Below are 6,343 nucleotides of genomic sequence, written 5' to 3' on the forward strand. Positions count from 1 at the left end.
CAGACAGACAAACAGACAGAGACATAGGTAAACATAGAAAATTATAAAAAAAAAAAATTAATAAAAGAGGAGAAAACCGATAAATGATTTGATAAACAGGTCGGAGAGAGAGAGAGAGAGAGAGAGAGAGAGAGAGAGAGAGAGAGAGAGAGAGAGAGAGAGAGAGAGAGAGAGAGAGAGAGAGAGAAACATGATTATACAGAGACCATTGATTTCCAAATATAAAAAAACAAGCACCAGTTCCCAATAATTACAATTTGCTTCCATTTCCAAGAGAGAGAGAGAGAGAGAGAGAGAGAGAGAGAGAGAGAGAGAGAGAGAGAGAGAGAGAGAGAGAGAGAGAGAGAGTATAATTGAGTTTGAAAAAAAAATAAATAACGGGAAAGGAAGGAAAATATAAAGTGCAGATAAAAGGAAAGAAGAAAGGAAGGAGGGAAGAAAGAAAGAAATGGAAGAAAGAAAGGAAGGAAAAAGGCAAAAGGAAATCAAGAAAAGAAATTAAGGAAACAGACACAAGGAAAGAAAATAGAAAAGGAACAGAACAAGAAAAAAAATAAAACCGAAGCAGATAGAGAGAGAGAGAGAGAGAGAGAGAGAGAGAGAGAGAGAGAGAGAGAGAGAGAGAGAGAGAGAGAGAGAGAGAGAGAGAGAGAGAGAGAGAGTCAGATACAGTACACAAAAATAATTAATTAAACCTGTATACAAGTCGAATCCTATGCTTTTTTCCTCAGCCGTTCAGCAAAATGTGGATGCAATTGCTCTGTAATTAACCGAATCTGGAGCCTCGGAGCGTGGACTGAGCGCACGGAGTCTTGGTGCAAATAACCTCCAATTCTTCCCTGGTTACAATTAAACTGCATTCATATCGTGTCTCATTTCTTTCCTTTCATATATTGTCTACTTCTCTCTCTTTTCTTTCTTTTTTTTTTTTTTTTACTTTATATTTTCGTTTCTCTATGTCTTTGCTTTTGTTTGTCTCTTTGTCTCTATCTCTCTCTTAACAACAATGGACGTTTCTCTTATCCTCCTTTTTCTCTCTGCTTTTCTCTTCTCTCTTTCTTTTCTCTTTCTCTCCTTTCCACTTCTATCTTCTTGCTTTATTTCTCTCATCCTTACATACATTTTTCTGACATTCTACATACCTCTCTCTCTCTCTCTCTCTCTCTCTCTCTCTCTCTCTCTCTCTCTCTCTCCTCTCTCTCTCTCTCTCTCTCTCTCTCTCTCTCTCGTACAGGTGAGGTGCTGAAAGAAGTGTTACCGGCACAGGTGATCTTCGCTTCTCACGGTATGTCACCTGACGTTAATTAAGCCATATTGGAGGCTAGGACTTATGGGAGGAGGAGGAGGAGGAGGAGGAGGAGAAAATCATATAACTTATTAACTAAATTATTATCTTCTTCCCTCACTTTACTTCCCTTCACAAAATCCTATCAGTTTCTTCGTGTGTTCATCATTTTCATCTATTATTTTCTATTGGTGTTTTTTTTTTTGCGTTAGTATTTAATGTTTCGTTGACTTTATTGAATTATTTATCTATTTTTATTTCCATTTACTCTATTTACTCATGTTTTATCATTTCTTTTCTTTTTTACTGGTCTTGTTGACATGAATTTACTGACTGACTGATTCATGAACACACACACACACACCTGCCTGGCTTGTGGGAGTACGGAGTGTTCTCTCTCTCTCTCTCTCTCTCTCTCTCTCTCTCTCTCTCTCTCTCTCTCTCTCTCTCTCTCTCTCTCTCTCTCTCTCCCTCTCAGCCTCCGTCCTGCCACAAGAGAAGTTATTAGTAATGAAGACTGTGGCAATCTCGTGTTTGAAGGAGTAACAAGGCCAATCATAATGCACCTTCCTTTTATCTCCTGTACGGTTCTCTTTCCTCCAGGTGAGTGTTCAAGGTTAAATGAGATGGAGGTGTGGCTTATTGTGTTTTATTTTGTAGGTTATTAATTTTATTCGTCTGTCATTGTCTCTTTCTCTCACTTTTTTTAATCTTTTTTATCTTTTCTTTATCTCTACTGTTTATCTTCTCTCTTTTCTTAATATCCATCTCTGTTTGACTGTTTGTTTGTCTTCCGGGTTATTAGTCTGTTGATGTAACCCAGTGGTTCTTCACCTTTTCAACACCACGCCCCCTCTAAGAAACTGTCCTTCCCTCCACGCCTCCCATACATCAATGAATGAAATTTCCTTCCAAATTTGATAGAAAAATAAAATAAAGAAATTGTCTTTAGTCTTTTTATGGAGTACAAATAAAGCACTAGTGAGATACTTGACACTGCTCAGCTGCTGGGCCTTGAATGCGTGGCTGAATGCATGCCAGAGTGCACAGCGTGTCCCTTCAGTGTTCAGCCTGTGTGCGTGTTTGGTACTGACAAGAACGAGCGATGTCGAGGCGGCTTCACACATGCGTGGATCTCAACATACTGAGAATTCGAAGAGCCTGATGTGAGATCAAAGAGCGAAAAGGGAGGTGCTTAGACTGACCCTATTGTCGTAACCTGATGGTGGAAAATTCGAAAGATTCAAGAGCGTAGACACGAGAGCAAGTCAGTCGCTGCGCACATACTCGTAGACGCAACATCCAGCTTTGGATTGAAAATGAGGATAGAGAAAGTAGGAGGGAACAGAAAAGGAGTCACTGTCAGTTGCCTCAGACAACTGTGTTTCAGTAAAGAAAAGAAGATGAGGCTTAATAGAGGAGAGGTGGCGTTCCACAGATTGAAAATTTGATCTAAAACCGCGAATGATGCAGAAATTAATGAAGGAAAAGTTGAGGGGGTGTCAAGACACTTAGGGTCAATACCAGAGGAACAGTCCGACCTGGGGACTTTTTTGGTCCCCTCCCATGATGGGGACTCCGAGGCTGGTATAGGAGTCGCCATAATGAATTTTGACTTAAGAAAAGGGTGTGTGTACCAAGTGCATGTACAGTTGTCTTTACAGGGCATGCTGTGACTGCTCCCTTGTGTTGTGAGACACAAAGGGAAATTTCAGTGAGGTCACAGCTTGGCCACTGGAAAGTTGACAGCACCGCCTGATCAATGCAAACTGGTCCAATGCTTGAGATCTCACTGAGAGTGATTATCGTTTTGGCAGCTGTCTAATGCCTCCTACTAATATATATATATATATATATATATATATATATATATATATATATATATATATATATATATATATATATATATATATATATATATATATATATATATATATATATATATATATATATATATATATATATATATATATATAATTTCAGGGCAAGGATAGTGCCTTCAACTGGGGGACTTCGATTCAGAAGGGACCACTGCGCTCCTTGGAGTGGAGTCAGTGCCCCTCCTAACCTCCAGCCGTGGCCAACAGGAACCCATGCCCGGGCGCACGCCGCTGTTTTTTTTTTTTTTATGTATGAGGAACACTGGCCGAGGGCAACAAAAATCCAATAAAGAAAATAGAAAAAACACTGAGATGACAGTCCCAGAAAAGGGTCCAAAGTGGTAGTCAAAAATTGAAGGATAAGTGTCTTGAAACCTCCCTCTTGAAGGAATTCAAGTCATAGGAAGGTGGAAATACAGAAGCAGGCAGGGAGTTCCACAGTTTACCAGAGAAAGGGATGAATGATTGAGAATACTGGTTAACTCTTGCATTAGAGAGGTGGACAGAATTGGGGTGAGAGAAAGAAGAAAGTCTTGTGCAGCGAGGCCACGGGAGGAGGGCAGGCATGCAGTTAGCAAGATCAGAAGAGCAGTTAGCATAAAAATAGCGGTAGAAGACAGTTAGAGATGCAACATTGCGGCAGTGAGAGAGAGGCTGAAGACAGTCAGTTAGAGGAGAGGAGTTGATGAGAAGAAAAGCTTTTGATTCCACCCTGTCTAGAAGAGCAGTATGAGTGGAACCCTCCCACACATGTGAAGCATACCCCATACATGGACGGATAAGGCCCTTGTACATAGTTAGCAGCTGGTGGGGGGGGGCGTTGTTAGAAAAACTGGAGGAGACGTCTCAGAACACCTAACTTCATAGAAGCTGTTTTAGCTAGAGATGAGGTATGGAGTTTCCATTTCAGATTATAAGTAAAGGACAGACCGAGGATGTTCAGTGTAGAAGAGGGGGACAGTTGAGTGTCATTGAAGAAGAGGGGATAGTTGTCTGGAAGGTTGTGTCGAGTTGATAGATGGAGGAATTGAGTTCTTGAGGCATTGAACAATACCAGGTTTGCTCTGCCCCAATCAGAAATTTTAGAAAGATCAGAAGTCAAGCGTTCTGTGGCTTCCCTGCGTGAAATGTTTACTTCCTGAAGTGTTCGACGTCTATTAATAAACGTGGAAAAGTGTAGGGTGGTATCATCAGCGTAGGAGTGGATAGGACAAGAAGTTTAGTTTAAGTCATTGATGAATAAAAGTGGGTGGGTGACAGAGAGAGTGGGTGACAGGACAGAATCATGAAGAACAACACTGTTAATAGATTCAGGAGAAGAACAGTGACCGTCTACCACAGCAGCAATAGAACGGTCAGAAAGGAAACTTGAGATGAAGTTATAGAGAGAAGTATAGAAGCTGTAGGAGGGTAGTTTGAAAATCAAAGCTTTGTGCCAGACTCTATCAAAAGCTTTTGATATGTCCAAGGCAATAGCAAAAGTTTCACCAAAATCTCTAAAAGAGGATGACTAAGACTCAGTAAGGAAAGCCAGAAGATCACCAGTAGAGCGGCCTTGACGGAACCCATACTGGCGATCAGATAGAAGGTTGTAACAAGATAGATGTTTAAGAATCTTCCTGTTGAGGATAGATTCAAAAACTTTAGATAGGCAGAAAAAAAAATAAAGCAATAGGACGGTAGTTTGAGGGATTAGAACGGTCATCCTTTTTAGGAACAGGCAGAATGTAGGCAAACTTCCAGCAAGAAGGAAAGGTAGATGTTCACAGACAGAGTTGAAAGAGTTTGACTAGGCAAGGTGCAAGCACGGAGGCACAATTTCGGAGAACAATAGGAGTCACCCCATCAGGTCCATAAGCCTTCCGAGGGTTTAGGTCAGCGAGGGAATGGAAAACATCATTGCAAAGAATTTTAATAGGTAGCATGAAGTAGTCAGAGGGTGGAAGAGAGGGAGGAATAAGCCCCGAATAAAAGGTTTGAGGAAAGAGTTGAACTTTAGAGATAGATGTGATAGCAGTGGTGCCATCTGGTTGAAATAAAGGATGGAAAGAAGAGGAAGCAAAGTTATTGGAGATATTTTTGGCTAGATGCCAGAAGTCACGAGTGCAGTTTGATCTTGAAAGATTTTGACACTTTCTATTAATGAAGGAGTTTTTAGCTGGAGAACAGACTTGGCATGGTTCCGGGCAAAAAATATAAAGTGTATGAGATTCTGGTGATGAAAGGCTTAAGTACCTTTTGTGGGCCACCTCTCTATCATGTATACCACGATAACAAGCTGTGTTGAACCAAGGTTTGGAAGGTTTAGGTCGAGAAAAAGTGAGGAATGTACGCCTCCATGCCAGACACTATCACCTGTTATGCGGTCGACACACAAAGACGGGTCTCTGACATGGAAGCAGTAGTCATTCCAAGGAAAATCAGCAAAATACATCACGGCCTCACTGCCGCCCCCAAAAACTACCGTCAGATTAGCAGAGCGTGGTTTCGATCCACGGACCTCTGGGTTATGGGCCCAGCACGCTTCCACTGCGCCACTCTGCTGCTACTTCTAGGGGCTTTGAGCAACTGACTCCTCCACACTACCTTGGGCGTGTAATAACAATAAAGAGAAGCTTTTCCTTGTTAGCAGAGCGTGGTTTCGATCCACGGACCTCTGGGTTATGGGCCCAGCACGCTTCCACTGCGCCACTCTGCTGCGCTGTTCATTTGTCTCGTGTCTTCAGTCACTCTTATCCTTACAGTACACTTCCTCGTGTCCGTCAACTTTGAAACACGAGTGCTGGAGAATATTCCGTTTTTTTTTTTTTTTTTTTTAATACCGTCAAAAATATACCTAAAGAATGGAAGAAAATATGAGGGAAAAGAACGATATACGGAAAAGAAAAATAAAGAAAGTTGAAACAAACAAACATGAGAAAATAAGGTTTGAATTTATTTACTTTTTGTAATTGTTCAGGTGTAGCGTCTGTAACTTTTGTTATAGTTAGTGTTTTGATTTCCATCCACCAATAGGATCCCTGCACGGCAGGACAGGGTGTGTGTGTTCATGTGTTGGTGTCACAGGAGTTGAGGTGGTTCCCACTGCAAGGGCAGTCACTTCATCCCTCTCCTCAAGAGAAGTGTTTTATTATTTTTAATGTGTTTTTAGCCTTTTTTAGTTTGTCTGGTCAGGTCG

At 41.2% G+C, this 6,343-nt stretch overlaps 2 non-coding genes across 2 annotated transcripts; both read right to left on the minus strand.

The window, feature by feature from the left end:
- Positions 1 to 5,637: 5,637 nt before the first annotated feature.
- On the minus strand, positions 5,638 to 5,709 carry Trnam-cau (transfer RNA methionine (anticodon CAU)). Its single transcript has one exon. It is a non-coding gene; the product is annotated as a tRNA-Met (tRNA).
- An 82-nt stretch (positions 5,710 to 5,791) lies between these two features.
- On the minus strand, positions 5,792 to 5,863 carry Trnam-cau (transfer RNA methionine (anticodon CAU)). The gene has a single exon. It is a non-coding gene; the product is annotated as a tRNA-Met (tRNA).
- Between the last annotated feature and the right edge of the window lie 480 nt (positions 5,864 to 6,343).

This window comes from Scylla paramamosain, chromosome 8, assembly GCF_035594125.1.
Source record: "Scylla paramamosain isolate STU-SP2022 chromosome 8, ASM3559412v1, whole genome shotgun sequence".
NCBI lineage: Eukaryota > Metazoa > Arthropoda > Malacostraca > Decapoda > Portunidae > Scylla > Scylla paramamosain.